Source organism: Giraffa tippelskirchi, chromosome 14 (genome assembly GCF_054371585.1).
Source record: "Giraffa tippelskirchi isolate mGirTip1 chromosome 14, T2T-mGirTip1v1.2.pri, whole genome shotgun sequence".
NCBI classification, from domain to species: Eukaryota; Metazoa; Chordata; class Mammalia; order Artiodactyla; family Giraffidae; genus Giraffa; species Giraffa tippelskirchi.
In genome coordinates, this window is record NC_137288.1 from 26,572,754 (window position 1) to 26,599,946 (window position 27,193).

General features: G+C 38.8%; 1 long non-coding RNA gene across 1 annotated transcript in view; it reads right to left on the bottom strand.

The window, feature by feature from the left end:
- Positions 1 to 27,193, bottom strand: part of LOC145534461 (uncharacterized) — a 46,554-nt gene that overhangs the window by 15,475 nt on the left and 3,886 nt on the right. The window contains exons 2-3 of the long non-coding RNA XR_014074646.1: positions 11,084 to 11,573; positions 7,360 to 7,767 (exon numbers count right to left, since the gene is read on the bottom strand). This is a non-coding gene — a long non-coding RNA (uncharacterized LOC145534461). The remainder of the gene's footprint in view (positions 1 to 7,359; positions 7,768 to 11,083; positions 11,574 to 27,193) is intronic.

Below are 27,193 nucleotides of genomic sequence, written 5' to 3' on the forward strand. Positions count from 1 at the left end.
ATAGGGAGGTAGTTAAGTATTTAAAATTAAATGAATACGCAAGCAATTTTCTTGATTTAAACTAACTTGCATCTAATCTATTAATCAGTAAACACTAACATATGTAAATATGCATGAGTTAAGAGGAGAATCTAAATTAGTTTACTTAATTTAATCATTCAATTTACTTTTTAACTTGCAGAAAGCTGATACTAACACAAGTTTATATAACCCTTCACAAAGAAAAGCAAAGATAATTCTGTGTTAATCACACATTCCTATAAGTTATGGTCTGAAAACACTGATACCCCCAAAGTGTTGTGTGTGATGTGGTGGAGAATTTTACCGTATTGTTGCTGGTTTCTGTGCTGTCTTTATAGGACAGTAAAGAGTCTGCCTGCAATGCAGGAGACCCAAGTTTGATCCCTGGGTCAGGAAGATCCCCTGGAGAAAGAAATGGCAACCCACTCCAGCATTCTTGCATGGAAAATCCCATGGGCAGAGGAGCCTTGCAGGCTACCGTCCACGGGGTTGCAAACAGTCGGACACGACTGAGCCACTTCACTTTCATTATTTTAAATTAACTTTTCCGTACTTCTGTCAGACTTAGAACCTCTACCCATTCTTATTCAAGAATGAAACCAACATAGCATGTCAAAGCTGTCCTAAGAATAAAGGGAGTAGGTAAAAATTTATGTGAAAGTTTTTGAGTCCCCCCATCACCTCTAAACACACACACAGACAAACACACACGCACACACACACACACACACACACACACACACACACTCCTTTTGGCTAAGATGTTTTCTCTAACTGAAGTGAAAATACTACAAGAGAAAATATTCAGCCTCAATATAGTACCCCTTCTTTCAAGTATTAACATATTCACATATTTTCTTATAAAAGTGAGAAAAGAATGAAGAAAGATTATTGCTCATTTAATCACTAAGTCACACCCAACTCTTTGCAACCCCATGGATGTAGCTTGAGAGGCTCCTCTGCCCATGGGATTTCCCATGCAAGAATACCAAAGTGGGTTGCCATTTCCTTCTCCACCTAACAGAAGTTTTTGTAACCCTTCATGAAACATGAAGGACTTCATGTTAAAAAGAACAGACTCAACAGTAGAAAGAGTGGTAGGAAAATTTATTCCTATGTGATTTCTTTGTGATTGATCCTGTGACAATGTTAGCTAATAGAAGATTAGCAACCGACTACCTAGATAGCATATTAAAAAGCAGAGACATTACTTTGCCAAGAAAGGTCCATCTAGTCAAGGCTATGGTTTTTCCAGTGGTCATGTATGGATGTGAGAATTGGACTGTGAAGAAAGCTGAGCACCGAAGAATTGATGCTTTTGAACTGTGGTGTTGGAGAAGACTCTTGAGAGTCCCTTGGACTGCAAGGAGATCCAACCAGTCCATCCTAAAGGAAATCAGTCCTGAATATTCATTGGAAGGACTGATGCTGAAGCTGAAACTCCAATACGTTGGCCACCTGATGCGAAGAACTGACTCATTGGAAAAGACCCTGAGGCTGGGAAAGATTGAAGGCAGGAGGAGAAGGGGACGACAGAGGATGAGATGGTTGGATGGCATCACCAAATTGATGGACATGAGTCTGAGTTAACTCTGGGAGTTGGTGATGGACAAGGAGGCCTGGTGTGCTGCAGTCCATGGGTTTGCAAAGAGTTGGACATGACTGAGTGTCGACTGAACTGATAACTGTGACAGTGTTAGCTAATAGAAGATTAGCGACAGACTACCAAAGAATGAGCACAAACCTTAACTCAGAACAAGAGAATTTGAATCCTGGCTGAACCACTTATCAGAGTGTGCCACCTTTTGAGAGAATATTGGCCTCTCTAAGCCCTCATCTCCACCTCTGAAAATAAACATAATTGTAATCCCTTCCTTAGAAAGGTCTTACAAGGGTTAAATAAGTGAGGCAATATATGTAGAAAGCTCTTTGAACAAACAGTAGAACAGTCTACCCAAGTAATTACCATTTTGCTATTCATGATGTGTTATACATATGCATATGCATACATATGTATCCATATATATTCTATAAATATTCACTGAATATATGTATATATGTATTACTTACTTGTTTATCCCACATCATAAGACATATACAAGTAAACCAAATCCTCTGGCACAAAACAAATCGCAACCTGGAGTGTTGACTGCCCCAATAATGGGCTATCCATTATTTATTAGGAAGCAGTAAGTGAAGAAAATGAAAAGCTCCTGGAGTCAGCAGAGGTTTGGGTTTTGCCAGGCCCCCTATTGATTCCCCTCTGAGCTGGGCCATTGCTCTCTTCACCAGTCATTAGCACTCTGGTCCAGAGGAAGAGCAACTTGTTTCCAAGGCTTGCATTAACCCCACTGTCTCCAAATTGTTTGCACATTTTCCCAGTTTGATACAAACTAAAATCTATTTCCTCTCTAGAAACTCTGTTGAGCAAGGCACGAACATAAGTCAGCATCTCATTTTGGATTCTGTCTAAATGTTCAGTTAGCATTCAGACTAGTAGAGAGGAGATACTACGGAGGCTTTGCATTCTCTCCTTTATCAATCAAGAGTTCTCTCTCATATTCCTGGAACACCGTGTCTTCGATCACTCATTGATCCTATTCTTTTTTTTAATTTACTTTATTGAAGTATGTTTGATTTACAGTGTTGTGGTAATTTCTACTGTACAACAAAGTGATTCACTTATACATTTGTAGGCATTATTTTTTTTATTGTTTTGCATTACGGCTTGTCCCAGGATATTGAATGCAGTTCCCTGTGCTGTACAGTAGGACCTTGTTGTTTATCCATTCTATATGTAATGGTTTCCATTTGTTAATCCCAAACTCCTAACCCATAACTTCCCTCTATCCTTCCCCCTTGGCAACCACAAGTTTCTTCTCTATGCGTGAGTCTGTTCCTGATTTGTGGATAAGTTATTTGCATCATATTTTAGATTCCACATATAAGTGATATCATATGGTATTTGTCTTTCTCTTTCTGATTTACTTCATTTAGTATAATAATCTCTAGGTTCATCCATGTTGCTACAAATGGCATTATTTCGTTCTTTTTTTGGCTTAGTATTTCATCGTATATATGTACCACATCCTTTTTACCCATTCATCAATCAATGGACATTTAGATTGTTTCCATGTCTTGGCTGTTGTGAATAGTGCTGCTATAAACATAAGGATGCATGTATCTTTTTGAATTATAGTTTTTCCCGGGTATATGTCCACTAGTGGAATTGCTGGATCATATGGCAACTCCATTTTTAGTTTTTTGAGTAATCTCCATGCTGTTTTCCATAGTGGTGGCACCAATTAACATTCCCACCAACAGTGTAGGAGGCTTCCCTTTTCTCCACATCCTCTATAGTATTTGTTATTCATAGATTTTTTTTTTTTAAATGATGTCCATTCTGACTGGTGTGAAGTAGTATCTCATTGTAGTTTTGATATGCATATCTCTAATAATTAGTGATGTTGAACATCTTTTCATTTGCCTGTTGGCCATCTGTGTGTCTTTGGAGAAATATCTATTTATGCCTTCTCTCCATTTTTCAATTAGGTTGTCAGTTTCTTTGTTGTTGAATTGTATGAGCTGTTTGTATATTTTGAAAAGCATTGATCCTATTTCATAATGACTACAATTTTAACTTTTTTTTCATTCACAATGTTTGGAATCATTTATGCAAGTTTGAAAATGCCTAAATAATAAAAAATGAATGCTATAGACTGAATGTGTCCTCTCAAAATGCATATTTTGAAATCCTAATGCTCAGTGAGATGATATTAGTAGGTAGGGACTTTGAAGGAGATTATGTCAGAAGAATGGCACTCTTATGAGGGGAACTATTGCTGTTCAGTCACTCGGTCATGTCTGGTTCTTTGTGACCCCATGAACTATAGCATGTCATACTCCTTGTGATTTTCCAAGCAAGAATACTGGAGTTGGTTGCCATTTCCTTCTCCAGAAGAATCTATGTGCTGAGTACCAGAAATACACAGGTGAGACACAGTCTCTGCAGAAGATGTATAAGTCTAGCAGCACAATATTTAAGCAGTTATAAACTACATAAGTGGCAAAGAGGCAAGAGTGTTATACTTAACATTGAGGAAATCAGTTTTTTCCCCATAGGCAGTGCATAGCCAGCTGTTTCAAGCAGTAGTTGTTTAAATGATGGATATGCAAGAGATAAAATGGAGTAAATCCAGTAACAGGGTTTTTCAGACATGCCAGGGAAGAGATGAGAACATTAAATAAGACAATGGCAGTGGAATGGTTTGAAAAATTCAAGTGATATGACTTGGTGAAAACCTTGTAACTCTCCTACAAGAAAACTACAGTGTTAGAAACTAAAATAGAAAGAGATGATTACAATCCAAGATCAACCTTTAACCCCACTTAATTCTACTCACATCTAAGCCTTTCTTATTAGTTCTTTTATACAAAAAAAAAAAAAGAAAAGAAAAAGAAAACCTTGGCTAGCTCCCTTGCTTATTCTACTACGTGAAGATATAGTACAGGACGGCCTTCCGTGAATGACGAAGCAGGTTCTCACTAGACATGGGACCTGCCAACACCTAGATCTGAACTCCCCAGTCTCTGAAAGCCACTCAGTCTATGGCATTTTTGTTATAGCAACTCAATCTTACTAAGACAGAAATGAATTTACATTGATCTACGGTTGAAACTGAGCTTCTGAAATATTTCAACTATTTGACTCTCATTTTTTTCCCTCTAGTCATTCACTTTTTACAGAGGTTCAGTCCATTTGGTAACAAAGACAGAAAAACAGGAAAGAAGGGACACCTTTTCCATTCTCCAGACAGTGGGGCTGAATGGGAATACGAATGATCGAAATAACAGCATTCCTACTTTCTGATCTGAAATTCTCAAACTTGCCCGGTTACTTGAATCATCTGTGAGCATTAAGACAGCTGCCAGCCCTCCTCTTCTTCCCCCAAATAAACTGGTATCCTAAATGCAGAGTTCCAAAGAATAGCAAGGAGAGATAAGAAAGCCTTCCTCAGCGATCAGTGCAAAGAAATAGAGGAAAACAACAGATTGGGAAAGACTAGAGATCTCTTCAAGAAAATTAGAGATACCAAAGGAATATTTCATGCAAAGATAGGCTCGATAAAGGACAGAAATGGTATGGACCTAACAGAAGCAGAAGATATTAAGAAGAGGTGGCAAGAATACACAGAAGAACTGTACAAAAAAGATCTTCACGACCCAGATGATCACGATGGTGTGATCACTCACCTAGAGCCAGACATCCTGGAATGTGAAGTCAAGTGGGCCTTAGAAAGCATCACTACGAACAAAGCTAGTGGAGGTGATGGAATTCCAGTTGAGCTATTTCAAATCCTCAAAGATGATGCTGTGAAAGTGCTGTACTCGATATGCCAACAAATTTGGAAAACTCAGCAGTGGCCGCAGGACTGGAAAAGGTCAGCTTTCGTTCCAATCCCAAAGAAAGACAATGCCAAAGAATGCTCAAGCTACCACACAATTGCACTCATCTCACACGCTAGTAAAGTAATGCTCAAAATTCTCCAAGCCAGGCTTCAGCAATACATGAACCGTGAACTTCCAGATGTTCAAGCTGGTTTTAGAAAAGGCAGAGGAACCAGAGATCAAATTGCCAATATCCACTGGATCATCGAAAAAGCAAGAGAGTTCCAGAAAAACATCTATTTCTGCTTTACTGACTATGCCAAAGCCTTTGACTGTGTGGATCACAATAAACTGTGGAAAATTCTGAAAGAGATGGGAATACCAGACCATCTGACATGTCTCTTGAGAAATCTGTATGCAGATCAGGAAGCAACAGTTAGAACTGGACATGGAACAACAGACTGGTTCCAAATAGGAAAAGGAGTATGTCAAGGCTGTATATTGTCACCCTGCTTATTTAACTTATATGCAGAGTACATCATGAGAAACACTGGGCTGGAAGAAGCACGAGATGAAATCAAGATTGCCGGGAGAAATATCAATAACCTCAGATATGCAGATGACACCACCCTTATGGCAGAAAGTGAAGAAGAACTAAAGAGCCTCTTGATGAAAGTGAAAGAGGAGAGTGAAAAAGTTGGCTTAAAGCTCAACGTTCAGAAAACTAAGATCATGGCATCTGGTCCCATCACTGCATGGGAAATAGATGGGGAAACAGTGGAAACAGTGTCAGACTTTATTTTTGGGGGCTCCAAAATCACTGCAGATGGTGACTGCAGCCATGAAATTAAAAGACGCTTACTCCTTGGAAGGAAGGTTATGGCCAACCTAGGTAGCATATTTAAAAGCAGAGAGATTACTTTGCTGACAAAAGTCCATCTAGTCAAGGCTGTGGTTTTTCCAGTGGTCATGTATGGATATGAGAGTTGGACGGTGACGAAAGCTGATCGCTGCAGAATTGATGCTTTTGAACTGTGGTGTTGGAGAAGACTCTTGAGAGTCCCTTGGACTGCAAGGAGAGCCAATCAATCCATCCTAAAGGAGATCAATCCTGGATGTTCATTGGAAGGACCATGTTGAAGCTGAAGCTCCAATATTTTGGCCACCTGATGTGAAGAGTTGACTCATTGGAAAAGACCCTAATGCTGGGAAGGATTGGGGGCAGGAGGAGAAGGGGATGACAGAGAATGAGATGATTGGATGGCATCACCGACTCGATGGACATGGGTTTGGGTAAACACCGGGAGTTGGTGATGGACAGGGAAGCCTGGTGTGCTGCAATTCATGGGGTCGCAAAGAGTCGGACACGACTGAGTGACTGAATTGAACTGAAACTCAAGAGGTTGATCACAGACTACTGTGTATTTAGATTTTTAACAAGTATTGTGATTCTTTAATTAGGCAAATTTGGAAAACTGCTCTAGTCTAGAGGAAGAAAGGGGTGCTCAAACGTTTTACCTGTGAGAGAGAATTTTGAATATATTGCACACAGATTTTAACCTAGAGCTGACAAATACAGTTCTATTTGTATTTTTAACTTTTTGTGGAGGGGTATTGGAGGAAGAGGAATGATAAATGCAGGGCTACTGCTGAATCTCAAGGTCCTGAGTCCTATGGGCAGAGGATACAAGGGAAAAACCAATGGGAATTTTTCTTGATACCTGAGTTTAGAGAGTGCCAGAAAGGAGTGATGGGCTCCCCATATTATGATCTGCAAAGAACTCCCTCAAACAGCATAAGAGGTCACCCTCCACCAAAGCTGGGAAGAGGAGACAGATGGGAATGTAGCTGTGTGTTTGCGGTCACACTCATTGCTTCCCCTGGAGCACTTTGGGAAACTTAAGGAATTTTGTTTTTGAAAGGCAAGATAGTAAAAATAAAATTTCTTACCTTTGAAAAAGCCAGAGCTGCCCTCAAGGAACCCTGGTCTGTGCTGATTTAACGTAGCCAAAAGCTTTGTGAAGAGGGGAGTACCCCTGGGTGGACGCTGGAAACACTGTGTGTTATTTTACTAAGAATTTCTTGGAACTGTCTACATTAGCAGCCCAAGATTTTCCAGGAAGCTGCTGCCAATAGAAGTGAGATGAACTGCCGAGAGGGTCCCCCCTGGGCCCCTGAGCAACTGCCAAGAGAGGGGGTGTCTTCTCAGAGCTTCCAGTGTGTTGAGCTTCCAGCCATTGGCAGGAACCCTTGTACAGTGGAGCTGCAGTTGAATGGTACATAGAAAACTGCAGACCAAGAGGTACTAACTGATAATATCTGGTCTCTCCCATATCATCCCAAGTAATTCAGAACATCCTAGAAGAAATGAAAGATTCAAGGTAAATCTTACATGAATGTATAAAATTCCCCCATTAGCCATTCATCATTCTTCCCTCATCAAATAATTACACAGCCTTTAGATGTTGCCAGGATATTTTCTGGGTACCAGAGATAAAATGGTAGGAAGAAAGTCTATAACAGGATTGAGTTTCTCCCAGACAAGTACAGGAGAGAAGGTAAAGGAGTAATTGCAAATATGGACCATCTACCCTGCAGTGGATGAGGAAAAACGGGTGAACTACAGGTGTAAGAAATGGTTAGGAATATAATAGCTTTCAAAGCAATAAATTGAGGGTTTTGGGGAATGTGGAAATTAGATACAGTGAGATAGATGGAAGGTGATAGTCAATGAGTGGGATTCTTAAAATCAAGGTCTAGGAGTCATGAATTTATTGTGATCATCAAGGAAGGATGTGACCACTGTTAAGGGAGTCAGAATGTGGAAAAATAATTCACTGAAAATAAGGAGCTCAAGGAGCCACAGAGGACGTGAGTTCGATCCCTGGGTCAGGAAGATCCCCTTGATAAGGGCATGGCAACCCACTCCAGTATTCTTGTCTGGAGAATTCCTTGGACAGAGGAGACTGGCGGGCTACAGTCTATGGTGTTGCACAGAGTCAGACATTACTGAAGGGGCTTAGCATGCATGCGTGTGTGCAAGGAGGTCAAGGAATAGAAACCAGAATCCTGGATATATTGTTTGTATGGATACTAAATATGCCTTCATGGAGGCATCCTGAGTAGGTCTGAAGGTTCTGAAACTCTCAGGTACTGTCTTGAACCAAGTCAGAGCTATCTGAGTTTCTAGTGATGGATATGGAAAAGTAATATGTCTAGAAACTATGAACAACAGTCTAGAAACCGTTATAAATGTATATAAATGTAGTAAATAAATATACATATTAGAAATATTCAAATGCCTGCCTCTTGAAATACATTTTCAACCCATCTAAATTAAAAGAGCACCTAAAATTGTCACCATTGAGTTTATCCTTCAGATAAAGACCCTCTGTCTCCAGAGAGCTTGCCTCAGAGTAAATATATTTTTTGTCACAGGAAGAAAATATTAGTACACTAAGATTCATAGAACATTGCCATGATAACTAAACTGATTGGCTAGTTGTCATCTAGTCTCAAACAAGATCAAGAAAATGAAACAACTGGAAAAGCAAGAAGGCAAAGGAGAGGCAAGCCAAGAATGGAAGCTTTTGTTATTGTTGTTGTTCAGTTGCTCAGTCATGTCCTACTCTTTGTGATGCCACAGACTGCAGCACGCCAAGCTTCCCTGTCCTTCACTATCTCCTGGAGTTTGCTCAAACTCATGTCCATTGAGTCGGTAATGTTTTGGGTAACCCTGATTGACCCCACTATCTACAGGTAGAAGGAAGCTCTGGGAAACAGGAAAGTGTAGTAGAGAGCACATATGAATATTAATAGCTCATTTGTAAAATGGAGATAATACCTCTCAGAGTAAAACTTTGAAGCAAAATGACATATGGCAAATATCTGGTGCACACTAGGTGGTGTGTAAATGTTAACCATCTTAGTCACGTGCACTTTATTTTTTATTTTTTTAATGTGGGCCATTTTTAAAGTCTTTATTGAAATTGTTACACTATTGCTTCTGTCTTATGTTTTGGGTTTTCCTTTTTTTCTTTTGGCCGAGAGGCATGCGAGATCTTAGCTCCCCAGGACCAAAGATCGAACCTGCACCCACGGCACGGGAAGGCGAAATCTCAACCACGGGACTGCCAGGGAAGGCCTTCACCTGCTCTTCTTAAACAGAATGCATATTTGTGTTCTAAGGTAATTTCATCCACAAATGTACATACAAAAACAAATACCCAATGTACTTAGTGACATACATGCTGAAGTATTTAGAAGAAAACTAATATTGGCAAGGTACCTTGAAATGCATTAAAAAAAAAAGATGGATTGATAAATGAATAGCAGAATGTATACATAATTATATTAAAATTTTATTGGTAAAATCCAGGTGGTGGACATAAAACTTTCCTCTGTAAAATCCTTTCAACTTTTCTGTATACTTGAACATTTTCATAATAAGTTAACAAAAGTAAAGTATTCTTTCACTTTACTTCCCTGGTTTATATCCAATTTTTTAAGCAAAATGTTGAAATTCCTTCTTCTCAATCCTTACTGATGAACATTTTGGAAATGGCTACATCTGAGGTTGAAACAAATGCGTTTTTGTCAATAGAGAAACATATGTTCAGCCCTTAGGAAGTGTCTGTGAAGAAACATTTAATATTTCAGGGATTCTTGTCAGTTCTCAATAGTTGTCAGCCTGTCACCTCCACATCCCAGGTGCTCAGAAAACTGTAATTTCCAGAGTTTTCTAACCGAGGGCATAGTGAACCGTACAGCTGACCTCAGAGAAATAGAGAAATCTGCCTTTCATAAAGGAAAAAACTAAACAGATCTTAAAAGACCATTTTAGTTGCTCAGGTAGTCAGATTTCATGGCTCCCCAAAGTGCAATTTGTTGCTGTTTAGTCACTAAGTCATGTTCAACGCTTTTGAGACCCCATGGGCTGTAACCCACCAGGCTCCTCTGTCCATGGCATTTTCCAGACAAGAATACTGGAGTAGATTGCCATTTCTTTCTCCAGGGGATCTTCCTCCCTCCCTTCCCCCACCCCCAATCCCACCCCTTCATCCCCCCCACCAACACCCAGGGATCAAACCTGCGTCTCCTTCATTGGCAGCCAGATTCTTTACCACTGAGCTACCAGGGAATGCAAGACATTTTTATACATCCAGAGCTCCCTTCCCCCATCCAGTTTGTACACCAAGAAATCTTGACTTACAAAGTTTCAAAATTGTTTGTGTAATAATCTCAGTTCTCCAAGGATGCTTTTTTTTTTTTTTTATAAATTTATTTATTTTAGTTGGGGGCTAATTACTTTACAATATTGTAATAGTTTTTGCCATACATTGACATGAATCAGCCATGGGTTTACATGTGTTCCCCTTCCTGGACCCCCCACCCACCTCCCTCCCCATCCCATCCTTCTGGATCATCCCATTGCCCCGGCCCTGAGACAAGGGCTCAGGTCCAAGGATGCTTTTAAGGGAGAAGAAAGAAATGTGTGATATCACTGTGGAAACTCCTTGTCCTGGAAACATACCTCTCATTCCATCCTTTCCTGTTTTCCTTCTGATCTCTCATGACCCCTTACCTTGGAAGTACTCCAAGGCTCAGTTTTGGAGTCTCTTCCTTTCCTTTTTTACATTCACAGTTAAGATGATCACATATAGTTTTACGATACCTTCAATGTTATCAAAGTGCTGATAATCAGAATATGTCTTTTCAGCCGAGACCTCTCTCCTGATTTCCAGACATGTAGATTCACTTGTCTACTTGGAACATCCAATTATATGTGCAGTAGTCACATCAAACTTAATATGTTGATACTGAGCTCTCGATCTTCCCCCCAAAACCCGCTTCTCTTAAGGTCCCTATTTGTGTTGACTGTGGGTCCAACCTTCCAGATGCTCAGGCAGCCTTCTTTCTCTCTCACACATCTATCCATTGGTCCTGACAACTCCACCTTCTCAATACCTTCCCTAGAATCCAGCTACTCATCACATCCTACATAGGGCTGAGCTTCCATTTTCCCCTGTAAGTACTGGAACCTCCTAAAATGATCTTCCTGCTTCTGCCATCTATTCTCAATCCAACAACCAGAATGATCTTGATCAGCGTGAGTTGAGGTGTCTCACTCCTCCATTCAAAATACTCCACTGGGTTTCATTTTCCTGCAAAATAAAACCCAGAGTCATCAAAGAGCCTGCAACATTCCACACAATTTGGTCCCCAATCCAACTTAATCTACAAACCCTCCCCTCAAACTCTGAATTGCACCTACACTGGGCTTTTTGTCATTGAACATTGGTCTTCTGTGACTTCACTTCACATTGACCATTCCTTCCCTCTGCTGAGGCTCTTGCATTCACAAGGCTTGCTCTCTCACCTCCTTGAGGGTCTTTGCTCAAAGGTAAGTGTAGCCAGCTGGTCTTCCCTGACTGTTCTATTTAAAACTTCAGGGGTCTTCTCCTTTCTAATGTTTCCTACCATCTTTGCTTTGATTCTCTGTAGCATTTACCGCTATCTCATACCCTATGTATCTGTTTTCTGCTTGCACTGCTACATTATAATATAAAGTTCATGAGGGCAGGACTTTTTGCCGTTCCCTGCTGTATTCCTAAAACCCTGGAACAATAGCCTACAACGGTTATAACCCAATGGAGAAGGCAATGTCACCCCACTCCAGGACTCTTGCCTGGAAAATCCCATGGACAGAAGAGCCTGGTAGGCTGCAGTCCGTGGGGTTGCGAAGAGTTGGACATGACTGAGCGACTTCACTTTCACTTTTCACTTTCATGCATTGGAGAAGGAAATGGCAACCCACTCCAGTGTTCTTGCCTGGAGAACCCCAGGGACGGCGGAGCCTGGTGGGCTGCCGTCTACGGGGTCGCCTAGAGTCGGACACGACTGAAGCGACTTAGCAGCAGCAGCAGTTATAACCCAATAGACACATATTTTTAAATAAATGAACAGGTTGAGAATTTAACCTTACAAATGCCATACTATCTAAATCAATCAAGAATAGCATAGGAGACCACAAATCTCAAATCTTTCTATTTTAGTCTAGTCAAATCTGTTCTAACAACTTAATTCAGTCTTACCCACTATTCTGAATAAGAAATCAAGAAGAGAAGGCTATTCATGCACATTCTTTAACTCTATCTTTCTTTGTCTTTTTAAAATTGCTGATATCACTGATAACAGTTTATCTTTCTTGTCCAACTAAGGAAATTTCTAGTCTCTATTTCCTTCAGCCTAGAAAAATTGAAGCAAAAGGTAGACTCAGAGCAAAGCCTGTGTTGCCCTTCTGGTAAGCAGAACAGTCTCCTTGAACTTCAAGTACTTAACAGGCAGTACACAGACAGGGTCAGTGTGAACCTCTATCTTCTCACTCTTAGCATAAAATTCTTTCCACTTTCCACCCCATGTCCATGCGCAGACTTCACATAGCTTTATCATATGGTCTGTCCAAAGTGACATGTCAATCACTTGTAGCAGTAATCCTTAAGTCAGCAATAGCAGGAAACCCTTGACTCCCTGATAAAAGTACTGATACTTTTTCTGCCTTTAATTGGGAGAAAATTTCAATTCTTTATGGGCACTTTCAAGAAAAATCTTTCTGTTGCTATCCTACAAAATAACATAGATTTAAAATACATTTTCTTGCTAAAGCATTTTCAAAACTGTCAACATTTTAAAAATAATTTTGGGATGTTTAGGAGATAAAACACCATGATCCACATGAGATGGTTTGCAAAGCTCATGAAGTTCTTTAAATATCTCTGAGATCTACTATTGTTCATGTTTCACCTGTGATCATGGAGAGACAGATTTGTTTCTTCACTTCAACCAGCTTATTACTACTCTGTGTGTTGACATACAGTAGATATAAAATAATATCTACGCCCAACAAAATATAGTGAGGTACATACTTATAAAATTTTGCAATATATACTTGATTTTCATCAAGGGATTTGATGATGGTGATGGTGATGATGATGATGATAATGATATTTGGGAAGATTTTGCAACTGGTAAGAAAGTACACATAAAAAAATCGCAGAACCAAAAGCAAAGGAAAAAAAAGTATATTTTTATATATTTAAAAATAAAGTCTTTTACTTTAGACAAAGTGCCTTGGGCTACTTTTGTACAGTTTTCACTTTGTTTCTTTCTGTTATGTGTAGAATTTATTTCTTAGACATAACCCAAGTCCCTTTTTTGTTTTTGAAATCTTTAAGTTTTAAAATATTTCCATTTATACCTACCTTTTACTGACTGACTAAAATCTATACCATTCAGCTTTAGGTTTCTACACAGAAGCAACACTCATGAAAAAAAAAATCGCTATTGCTTTAAATAGAAATCTCTTTTTTGTCACAGCTTTTGATATAATGTTAATATTTGACTGAAAATACCTAACGGTCTGCTTTGACCCTGCTCTTTATGAGTCAAGCAAATATGTAATTATTCTATTTTTACAAATATGTTTTTCATACACAGAATAAAGTACAATTATAATAATAAAAGTATTGAACTTTCACTTCAATTTGATAGTTAAAATCCATCTCCTGACATCCTGACACATTTGAACAAATAAAGGTGAAAAATATGAATGTATATCCAGTAATAACTTCCTGCACATAGAGAAAATAATAAAGCATCAAAGGCCTCAGCGATAGGAAGCCTGTGTTCCAATTACTGTAGGGGTTTTATATCATCTTAATATTTCTTTTGAAAAATCTCAAAACCACTCATGATCTCCACTTTCTTATTTATTCTTATCTATTAGATGCCTTATCTCTTTACAGAATTTGTAAATGTAATTTATTAAGGACTACTTACATTCCTGGTACCTACTAGATGCTTCTTTATATTCACTCAAATATACTAAATCATTTTCAAGGAAGTTTTTGTTGTTGTTGTTCACTGTTTTTATTTTTGGCTGTGCTGAGTCTTCATTGTAGCGCGCGGGCTTTCTCCAGTTGTGGCAAACAGATTGCTCTTCATTGAGCAGCACAGGCGTCTTGCTCTGGTGGCTTCTCTTGTTGTGGAGCAGGGGCTCTGAGGCAGATGGGCTCAGTAGTTGTGAGGCATCAGCTTAACTGACCCTCAGGATGTGGGATCTTCCCGGACCTAGAGACAGAACCCACATTCCTTGCATCAGTGGGTGGATTCTTTCCCACCTGACCACCAAGGAAGTCTCCAGAGGTGAAAGCAAACTTTGGTATCTCATAGTCTAAGAGACATAGTCTAAGAGACAGAGATTCAGAGAAATTAAATAGTCGTACTGGTACATGGCAGAATTGAAGGTTATCTTGCCAGTCTGCTGATAGGTGGTGATCCAGTATGTATTGAGTTGGAGGAAAAGAAAATATAAGGGTTTTTTTTTTTTTTTTTCCCCGCTGCTGTTGTTTGTTTGTTTTATTTTTGCTTTGTCTGCTTTAGTCCAATCTATATCCTACTAAAAACTAAAGTTTCCTTCATACTGATAAGACTTTTGCAGAAGTATTCCTCAATCATGAAACAGATTGGCCCATATTTAAACATCCGTAGCCATTCCTTTTGCTACAGTTTGGTGTTTCATAATTTCAAAGAATCAAGATCTATCATGCAGTCAGATGGACATGGCAAAACTCAGGTCTTCTCAAGGGAGAATTTCTGTTCATTACTCACTAAACATTTAATTAATACCTACTATGTGTAATGCAGATGCAAACTATTATGTATAGAATGCAAAATATTATGTATAGAATACATATACATACTATTATGTATAGATAAACACCAAGGTCCTATTCTATAGCACAGGAAACTATATTCGCTATCCTGTAACAAACCATAATGGGGAAGAATATCTGCTAATCCCAGACTTCCACTCCATGGCTCCTCCACTTCTCCTTCCCCTTGGCAACCACAAGTCTCTTCTCTGTGTCTGTGACTGTTGCTGTTTCATAAATAGACTCATTTGTGTCATATTTTAGATTCCTCAGGTAAGTGATATCATATGGTATTTATCTCTCTTTCTGAATTACTTCACTTAGTATGATAATCTCTAAGTCCATGCATGTTGCTGCAAATGGCATTATTTCATTCTTTTTATGGCTGAATAGTATTCCATTGTGTATTTATACTACCTTGTCATTATCCATTTATCTGTCAATGGACATTAAGTTGTTTCCAGGTCTTGGCTATTGTAAACAGTGTTACTATGAACGTTGGGGTTTATATATCTTTTCAAAACTAGAGTTTTTGTCTTTTCCAAATATATGCCCAGGGATTGCTGGATCATATGGTTAACTCTATTATCAGTTTTTTTTAGGAACCTCCATTCTATATTCCATAGTAGCTGCACCAAATTACCAACATTGGAGGCAGATTCCCTTTTCTCCACACCCTCTCCATCATTTGCTATTTGTAGACTTTTTAATGATGTCTATTCTGACTGGTTTGAGGTGATACCTCATGGTGAAATTAATTTAAATTTATCTAATAATTAGGGATATTAAGCATCTTTTCATGTGCCTATTGGCCATCTGTATGTCTTCTTTGGAGAAATGTCTACTTAGGTCTTCTGCTCATTTTTTGATTGGGTGGTTTGGGTTTTTTTGTTGTTGTTGCTGTTTTCATTGAGTTGTATGACCCATTTGTATATTTTGGAAATTAAGCCCTTGTCAGTCATATCATTTTGTTTTTACATCTTTTGACATTTACAGACAGTGCCCAACAAATTAGTACTAGCTTTGAAGCATAGTATTGCTTCTTTATGTTTTAGCATTTTACTTATCACCCATTAAATCCCATTTATATAATGTTTAATCTTTTCATGCATGTGGCTCTATTATGACCAAAATTATTTCATTTTTTCCATTTATTTGAAATGTAGAACTATGTGTATTAGATATCTTCCTTTTAAAGAAATGGGACATTCTGGAATAATTAAATGATGGATGGAAACAAAAATTTCATTTGTGGTAAAGTTCAGATCAGACAAATTCTCTTGTTTCCCTATTCAATATTCATATGCCAATTCTCTTGTTTCCAATATGGAATGGGCCTTTTAGTCCTCTTAATTTCCATCCAATCTTAAACATTCCTTTCTATAGAAAATCTTACTTGCATCATTATCTTTATCTTATCTTTATCATTGATTCTGATTGTTCCAGTGAGACTGAAATTAAAATTTTCCAAAAGATAAAATCCTATCTCTTGCACAAATATAATATGACCACATGTAAGAGATTCTACTTAACTCATTAATTAATAGAAAGACAGTGAAATATTATGACTGATTCGGAGGTTATTTATGAGATGGTAAGATTCTTGAATTATATATAAAACTGGTACATGTCTCAAAAGGCCATAAACTTTGGTGCTGATCTGGTCCATCAGACAAATTATTTGTATCTCCACTTTGACGTTTAGTTACACTACACCTGGGGCCTTTTGTTAAGACTAAAGAAGTGGTTAAACTGTCTAGACAATTCTTGGACAGCGTTCACCTCCATGCAACACTGAAAATATATGCCACCTATCCTTTTTGCCTTCTTTTCAACTTCTACATATTTTGGGTTTTTTTTTTTTTCTTTTTTTAATTTGAAGTATAGTTGATTTGTAATATATTAGTTTCAGGTGTACAGCAAAGTGAATCAGTTATACATATGCATATATCCACACTTTTTAGATTCAGTTCAGTTCAGTTCAGTCGCTCAGTCGTGTCCGACTCTTTGCAACCCCATGAATTGCAGCACGCCAGGCCTTCCTGTCCATCACCAACTCCCAGAGTCTATCCAAACCCATGTCCATCGAGTCGGTGATGCCATCCAGCCATCTCATCCTCTGTCGTCCCCTTCTCCTCCTGCCCCCAATCCTACCCAGCATTAGGGCCTTTTTCAATGAGTCAACTCTTCGCATGAGGTGGCCAAAGTATCGGAGTTTCGGCTTCAACATCAGTCCTTCTACTGAACACCCAGGATTGATCTCCTTTAGGATGGATTGATTGGATCTCCTTTCAGTCCAAGGGACTCTCAAGAGTCTTCTCCAACACCACAATTCAAAAGCATCAATTCTGCAGCGCTCAGCTTTCTTCACCGTCCAACTCTCACATCCTATAAAGGTCATTACAGAGTATTGAGTAGCACTATTTACAATAGCCAGGACATAGCAGTAACCTAAATGTCCATCAACAGAGGAATGGACAAACAAGATGTGGTACACAATGGAATACTCCTCATCTGTAGGAGGAATGAAAGAATGTCATTTGTAGCAACATGGATGAACCTAAAAATTGACGTACTGAGTGAAGTCAGACAGAGAAAGACAAATATCACATGATGTCACTTATATGTGGAATCTTACAAAAAGAGTACAAATAAACATTTCCACTTCTACATATTTTTATCCAGAAGTAATTTCAAAACTGTGCAGCTGCTCTCAGAATTTAGGAACACATTTTTATGTACAGTCAAAAATGTATAGGTTTCTGCTTGAAACTAATGCTATCCATTCCTAGCTCAGATTCTTCATCCTTTGCAGCGATTCTTCTCAGATTCTATTCAAATAGGTGTACATACACTGAGTTAAGGTAGTTATTGAATTTCACAAGAATACCACTGAGATGAACTTCAACATATGTGTAGCTGAGAAATCACACTTTCTCTTTAAAACAAAAAGAAGCAGAATTGACAAGTAGTTAAAGAATTGTGTCTGAGAACAGGGAGGAACACTTCCTTTAGAAAACTCACAGGTAGAGTAGCAGTCAACGGAAGGTGAACATTTTTGACAGGAGTTGGGCTTCTTTAAAGGCCATAAGATGGCTTAAGGCTGTTTATAATCATTTGTATTTGTCTGATAAAACTCAATTCTAAGAAAACTTAGCAGTAATTGCTTCCACATTTGAACTTTGTGTAATGAATTGCTGATTGAAATTCAATGACTTTCCCATGTTTGATTTTTTTATCCCAAGCCAGTTTCTTTGAAAATGCATTGATGTTGAGAAAGTGATTCAAAGCTTTGAAAGCAGTTCTACATGATATGTGCAATTTTTAGTGCATTGAAGCAGAATTTACCTAAAATATATGGATTGGTATTTATATCTATAGGCAGGGGAATGTATTCCCTTCTCTTTTAGGTTTTAATGTACAAAGTATTTTGACTACTTGGATACATTTCTTTTAATCAACTTTGAAGATAAATCAAATCAAAATCATTTGCTAAAATTATTGTAAACTTTTCAGAACCATTTCTGATAAAGAACTTGACTCCCTCATGGATATCATCAGAGTAATAAAGAATCCTTGTATTTCTTGGGGAAAAGTAGAAAATAGATTTTTAAACAACCACTCCTAATAATTTAAAATGTATGCAAAAACAATGCATGTGTTTTTGCATACATTTTAAATATGTGAAAGAGCTTATTATTTTAAATATGTACAAGTTTTATTCCTTGTTAAAGTAGCCTAGGAGAAGATACAGTGATTTTTCTGTAATCTTACAGGAAAAACGCCATGACTGGGTGGACGAGGGAGACGTGAATAATATACAGTAAAGCCTCATTAACAGCCCCAGCCCTGTTACTGCCCATCTCAGATGGACAGTTGGTATTTCCCCACATGCTTCTTCTCATGCCTGAATTCCACTTCTCAAACTTTCCAGGCTACCCTTCACGTTGTTCCTCTGTCCACCTTCCAGGATCTGCCTATTTCTTCTTCTGACAGTTCTCAATGCCCTTGCTATAGGCTGTCTATAATGAAGCCAGAGGAAGAGGAAATTCCAACTAGGCAATATCAGGACACTTCTTAGAAATAAGAGAAAGGATGCGTCTGTAATCATCTGTTCTATTCCAGTCTATTCTGTTGTATTCTGTTCTATTCTATTCCATTCCATTCCGTTGCTCAAGGAAACATCGCAAGTCTTTTTTTTTTCCTTCATGGTCATTAAGACAGAGGAAACAAGAAACCATAGTTATTTCACTCCAGGCTTCATGATTTAGTCATCAAGAATTGTCTCTACTTCCCACCACACTACATGTTCTCTCATGGCCCTTAGTTTTACTCACACTGCTTCTTGCGCCTAGAAAATCTTTTCACTTCCCCCTGCCCAGCTAACCTAGGCTCGTCCTTTAAGCCTCTCCTGAGTCATTTCCTCCAGTAGCCTGCCCTGTGCCCACCTGTGCTGCTGCCCCTTCTGGATGTTTCCATAGTTAAGGAGGAAAAGCCCCATTGTTGGTTAAGAATATGGCCAATTGTCTCTATAAAAGATAAACAGCATTTTAAAAAAGTGATAATTCAAATATGTACTATGGCCAAAGATCATAGTCAACAATTATGGCCAAAGATTAAAAATATGTATATATACGTGCATTCTGAACATGATACAAAGCAAAAAATAAAATTAAAAAAAATATAAGAGAGTAAAGAACAAGGCCCATGGCTTTGTCCTGACTCCCACTCTCAGTTCCATCATTTGTCATCTGTGTGATGCTAAGCAACAAACTGACCATCCATACCCATTTTTTCAACTTTTAAATAGAAAAAAATAGTAGTTATAAAATTGCCATAAAGAGTTAAGCAAAGCAACCCACTCATTTCCTGACAGGTGCTGGGTTTGTTCCCTCCCCTGATACTGCCAGGTTTGGAACAATTTCCTTTTGAGCTATTATTATTTCAATAGTGGTTAGTTATTGTTGTGGTGGTGGTGGGGAAGTCACTAAGTCATGTCTAACTTTTTGAGACCCCATGGTCTGTAGCCCGCCAGGCTCCTCTCTTCATGGGATTTTCCCACCAAGAATACTGGAGTGGACTGCCATTTCCACCTCCAGGGGATCTTCCCCACCCAGGGATTGACACCATGCCTCTTGCAGTCTCCTGCTTGGCACGAAGATTCTTTACCGCTGAACCACCTTGAAAGCCCAATAGCTGTCTATATCGTGCTAAAGTAATAGGTCCAGTTAGACAAATATTTTCCCAATTAAGATCCTAAAATCTGTATCAGTGTAATGCATGCTAAGTCGCTTCAGTCATCTCCAACTCTTTACAACCCCATGGGCGGTAGCTCGCGAGGCTCCTGTGTCCATGGGATCCTCCCGGCAAGAATACTGGAGTGGGTTGCCATTTCCTTCTCAAGGGGATCATTCCAACCCGGAGACGGAACCCTCATCTCATGTCTCCTGCTTTGGCAGGCAGGTTCTTGACCACTAGCGCCACCTGGGTCATCATTTAGAGAAAAAGCCTAGTAACCGTGACACGTTTTTCTTTTTTAGCCATTTGTACGTTATGTGGGCCCCACTTCTGTGACACTCATTACACCTCTTCAGTAAGATGCTGAAATAATGAAAGCAGAAATGTCATCTTCTCTAAGGAACTAATTTCAAATAAAACTATGGGTTGAGTTTGATATCTGCACCTTGTCATCCATGGCGGCCATCACTCTCTTAACTGCTCTCTGGAGTGCCCTCTGCAGTCCGCACGGTGCCATAGCACTTCTGGTCCACACACGGGACCTCTTGTTTCTGAATGTCTCATCAAGGAGTTAACTATTAATAAATAAAATCGAGTGAGTCTGTGACACTTTGAAGTAAATGTTTATTCGGTTCTAAGCCAGCTGTCCAAGCAGATATTTGCCTCGAATTAATTTCAATGAAAATGTTGGGTTTGGATTTATGTTATTTTTACTGGGATTTGCTTATATAATTCAACATTTATTAGACTGAAGAGTGACCAAATTAGTTATTTTTCTTATAGAAGTCTCTCAGGCTCCTTCAAAGATAAAAAATGCCCTCACGTATTTCTCTTCAAATGTTCTAATTTAAATTCTTATTGGCAAGAAAATTTTCCAGGCATTTTTCTTGTTAATCCATTAATGAAATATGCTTCTGACACATGGAGCTTTGTTTGCAATTACTGTTATTTTTGCCTACAAATAATATCAAGTCTTTTCTCAAAACAATATGTTTTTTTCTCCAACTCAGGTTAATACTCTCTTGTTTTCATTTCACCACCAGTTTCTTAAAGAGCCATTCCCAGCCCTTTCCTTGATTTTGAACCCAGTCTTTAGCCTAAAGATGTTTTACCTTCAGCTGGGTTGGCATGCAGGTCCCTGGAAGCATTTGTAGGATTAACAAAAAGGCTTCCAATTGCTTTATACCCAAATAATCATTTGTTCCAAGTAGAAGCAGGTGGGAGGCTCTGCCCCCAACAATGGAAGGTCCCTGCTCCAAGCTGGGGGTACCTCATACCACACTCTGTACAGATGTAGCACTGAAGGCTCAAGAAGGCTCTCCCAGCAGCGATGGGTACCAAATAACACAGAGAAATGTGATCTTTTCTCCTCTTTTTCATTGTGAAACACTTCAAGCATTCTGAAAATTGTTCCATTGCTAAGTCCTGTTTGACTGTTTGTGACCCCATGGACTGCAGCATGCCAGGCTCTGCTGTGCTTAACTGTCTCCTGGAATGTGTTCAAGTTCATGTCAGTGGTACGGTCTATCTTATTCTCTGCCACCAACTTTTCCTTTTGCCTTCAGTCTTCCCAGAATCAGGGTCTTTTCCAATGACTTGGCTGTTTGCATCAAGTGGCCAAAAAGTACAGACAAATAAAAGAAGTACCCAAGTGCTTACAATCCAGCTTTATTAAATCTTAGCACTGTTCCATATTTGCTTTTATAGTTCAAAAAAATCGCACATTCAGATAGAGATGAAGCCCTCTGTGTGCTTACCAGTTCCCACCCCACTGCCTCCTATAATCTGGTTCTTGATTTTGGTATTTTAGCTTCCATATTTCATGTGTGTGTGATGGAGATACAAGTATATATAATTATTTTGCATGTTTCAAAAACTTTACATAAATTGTGTGATTCTTTATGTATCATTTTGCAAATTAAGTGTTTTGGGGTTTTGTTTTGTTTTATTTTGCTTAAAATTCTGTATTTTTTAGATTTATCTGCAAAGTTCACTTAAATGCTGGATAGTGTTTCATGCTATGAAAACACCAAAATTAGTATGACTGTTCTCCTGTTACTGGGGATGTAGATGACTTCAGATTTCTGTTATAGTAGCAATGCCAACAATGCCACAGTGAGCTTTGGGGGTCGTCTCCATGTGTGCAATGTGTGAGGATTTCTCAGAGTTATTCCTAGAAGGGAAATTGCTACCACACACTGTGTACAACCGTAGTCTCTGAGAACTAGAGAATTCTTGAAAGCAGTTGTGTAAATCTCTCCCAACCCCCAACATTGTTTAATTTCTACACTTCCTCAGCCACCTCATGACTGTCAGATTTTTAAAATTTTATGTTTATGATCAGATCGTTCTTTGTATTTGCAGTTATCATTTCTATGATTGTTAATGAGGCTCAGCATCTTTATTATTAATTGATTTGAATTTTCTTTCATACCCTTTGTTCATTTTTCTATAGTTTTTTAAAAATTGATTTTAGGATGTCTTAGTGTGTTCTGCATACCAGTTTTGGTCTCAGGTTCTTTTGCTTTTCTCTTACGCTTGGGAAAACTGCCATTACTGGGAGTGTCAACAGAAATAGTGCATTTTGTCCTATTTTCCACGTTCCTCTTCACCCTGTTATTTGCTTTTTCAAGTTTAGTGGACAAAGACAGAAAGAAGATGATTAGAATAAAGTCACCCATCTGTGTTTGCTAGCTATGTTTGGCTTCCTTGGTGGTTCAGATGTTAAAGAATCCCCCTGAAATGTGGGAGACCTGGGTAAGATCCATGGGTTGGGAAGATCCCCTGGAGAAGGAAATGGCAACCCACTCCAGTGTTCCTGCCTAGAGAAATCCATGGACAGAGAAGCCTGGTGGGCTACAGTCCATAGGGTCGCAGAGTTGGACACAACTGAGCGACTAACATTGACACTTCTGATTGATGAAAATTAAGAATATTTCCGAGGCTCATGTAACCGTCTTTTGGCTGAATGTAGTGATTAAAAATGATTGAAAGTCTCCCAGCAGCACAAACCAACTTCATTTTCCCCACTGCATCAAGGACTCAGAAAATGATGGCACAAGAAAGGACCTTTGGTTTCATTTACGCTGAACAACCAATTTTGTAAGCAATCCCCTAAGACCCAGAGTTGAGACTTTCAATAAACCAAAACTCCAGTCTACCTGTGTCTTCTACCACTTTTCTCTGATTTCTTTTTTTTTTTTAAGAAGATGAAATTTATTCAATGTAATTTAATTTTTGTATAAATTTTGGCCACGCCATGCAGCATGTGGGATCTTAGTTCCCCAATCAGGGATCAAACCTGTGTCCCCTGCCATGGAAGTGCAGTCTTAACCACTGGACAACCAAGGAAGTCCTGACTAGTGGTTTTTGTTATAGTGCTTATAGCTATAATTATCGAAAATGTATTAATTATTTGATTACGTGTTAAGTCACATTGGCTAATTTCTGCCTCTCCATTGTAATGTCAGCTTCATGAGAACAAGAACACCATGTGGGTTTGTGCTGAATTCCCCATCACCAGTGATATTAGTAGGAGCTTACTACATATCTGTTTAAGGTACTGAGTGCCTACCACATGCCGGTTACTATGTTAGAATCTGAGAATGCATAAATTAATAAGAAAAAGTTCTTATCCTTAAAGAATTATTGGTAACTCTTCCATGTTCACAGAACCACCTATAGTTTGGGGCAGGAGTTTAGTTTCCCTGGTCCACTGAATACCTCCATATCTAAGAGAGGTGCACACTGGAAGAGCAAAGGCAAGAATCTATAAATGCCAGGGGGTTGGAGGAATAGGGTGAAGTGTTGAAGGTTTGAAATGTATTCAGAAGATAAAATTGAAGCATTAAGATAAAAACTGGTGGATTGCATTAGCCCAAATAAAGATAGGAGTGACTTTGTCATGCAACTAACAAAGAGTAATTAAGCTTCAGAGCCCCTCACCTACAGGTCCCTTCTAAGGCCCCCTAAGGTAAGCCCAAGATTCAGATTCACATGATAAGTTTTGCAAAAGTGTGGAGTTCCAACCAAATCCTCTTCTCTCTTTTACATTCTTCTTTCACACTTTCCCTCCTGTTGGGGAAGCTGGTAGTAACCATGGGAATTAAGACCTGGTTTCATTCCCCGGGTTGGGAAGATCCCCTGGAGAAGGAAATAGCAACCAATTCCAATATTCTTGCCTGGAGAATCCCATGGACAGAGGAGCCCGGTGGGCTATAGTCCATAGGATCACAAAGCATTGGGCAAAACTGAACATGCAGGCAACAACAACAGGGGATGTTGAATTCTGGATAGTTTGGAACTCACTCAATATTTTTATGTTGTTTGTAGTCTCTTTAATGTGTAGCTAAATGATTGCTAGCTGCTCTGAATTAATAGGAAAGACTTCCAGGGATAATACTGTCACCTGTGAGGGTACCCTCGGCATCGTGACCAGAGGTGTAGCACCCACAATAGAACCCAAAAATAGCCCCACAATGAGAATGTCCTTGAGTCTCATCATTTTAACCAAGATTTAAAATCTCTCCATTATTTCAGTAGTCTTGAATGAAGTCTTCCTGCTTGTGCAACTCTGTCCTGTACAATCTTTCTTCAACACAACTTCAAGGTAAAGTTATTTGCATGTATCTTTGCTGTTCTAACATTTTATAAAACATGAGAAATCGGTAATAGGTCTGAGTTCTAGATTCAGAAAAATCTGGAAATAAAGACTAAAAATTAGTTTTGCTCATTAAAAAAAAAAAAATAGTGACTAGAAATGAGTGATAAGATCTCACAGTAACCAGAGAATAGCAATAATATTTTCTTTCCCTCTTAATTTCCTTCTGAAATTCCTAAAAACTTATTAATCCATCATAGATTTCTTTTTTCCAAAATCTCTGCATGAAAGTCTCATGCAGAGACTTTTCAGATAGTCTCTGCATAGTTTCTGGATAGACTACCCAGACAGAAAATTAATAAGGAAACTCTGGCCTTAAATGACACTTTAGACGTTCTGTTCAGTTCAGTCGCTCAGTGGTGTCCGACTCTTTGCGACCCCATAGACTACATCACACCAGGCCTCCCTGTCCATCACCAACTGCTGGAATCTACTCAAACTCATGTCCATTGAGTCAGTGATGCCATCCAACCATCTCATCCTCTGTCGTCCCCTTCTCCTCCCACCTTCAATCTTCCCAGCATCAGGGTCTTTTCAAATGAGTCAGGTCTTCACATCAGGTGGCCAAAGTATTGGAGTTTCAGCTTCAGTATCAGTCCTTCCAATGAATATTCAGGACTGATTTCCTTTAAGATTGACTGGTTGGATCTCCTTGCAGTTCAAGGGACTCTCAAGAGTCTTCTCCAACATCACAGTTGTTAATTAAGTGACTTAATTTATATTTATAGAATATTCCTCCCCAAATTGGAACCTCACACAAGTTCCACTTGTCTTGCTACTTTAAGTTGAACCAGGAAGGCCCCAGATATCTCACTGTAATCTTCTGCCCCTACATTTAGATGAAATTGGGTGTGTTCAGGGTGGTATGGCCATAGTGCCCCTACATTCAGAATGAAGACTGGACTATCCCTCTGAAGGCATTCTATGCAAATGGAATTCATAAGAAATCTAGAGTAACAACACTCATATCAGACAAAATAGACTTTAAAATAAAGACTGTTATAAGATACAAAGAAGGATACTACCTAATGATCAAGGGTTCAATCCAAGAAGAAGATATAACAATTATAAATATATATACACCTATCATAGGAGCACCTCAATATGTAAGAAAAATAATACTAACAAACTTAAAGAGGGAAATCATCAGTAATACAATAATAGTGGGGGACTTTAATACCTCACTTTTATCAATGGGTAGACCATCTGGACAGAAAATTAATAAGGAAACTCAGGCCTTAAATGACACTTTAGACAAGTTGGATTTAATTGATATTTACTGAGTATTCCACCCCAAAAGTACACACTCTTCTCAAGCACACACAGTATTCTCCAGGATTGATCACATGCTGGGCCATAAGGCAAGCCTCGGTAAATTTAAGAAAACCGAAATCGTATCAAACATCTTTTCTGATCACAATGCTATGCGATTAGAAATAAAGTACAAGAAAAGCATTCTTAAAAACACAAACGTGTGGCAGTTGAAGGTTGTTTTAGAGGTAGAGACAATCACTAAGCAGATCCTCTCTTCGTCCCTCCCCACAGAGCGCATTCAACAGGACGCTGACATCCTAAGCACCCCTCCTTGAACAGCCATATTTGGTATTACAAGTCTAGTCCTCTGCAACTAAAAATGAATGAATGAAGAAAGAAAGAAAGACAGAAAGAAAGACCAAGTCACTTTGCAGCTGCAGCAAAAGGCCCACTGAATTTCTAGAATAAGAAAAAAATAGAAGTTTTTTCAAGTCTGTTCAAGACAATGCAGTTTATTATTTAGTTATTTTTCTCCAGTGCTCCAGTGTCTCCCCACTCTCCTTCACTACTTTTAGGATTTGTATCTAAATGACACTTTTTTTTTTTTCCCCTTCAGAATTCATTAGCTCCTGTTGCTTATTGCCCACCTGAGGTCTAATCCTTGTCTTGGAACTTTACAATTGGTTGTTGTGGAAATGATTATGTTGTCAAAAACAGAGGGTTAGAACTTGGGTGAAGAATAGGCAGCAGGAGCAGATGAACTCTTAATAAAGATAGATTCTAGTAGTAGTAGTAGTTAGTCACTCAGTAATGTCCGACTCTTTGTGACCGCATGGACTGTAACCCACCAGGCTCCTCTGACCATGGAATTCTCCAGGCAAGAATACTGGAGTGGATTGCCATTCCCTTCTCTAGGGAA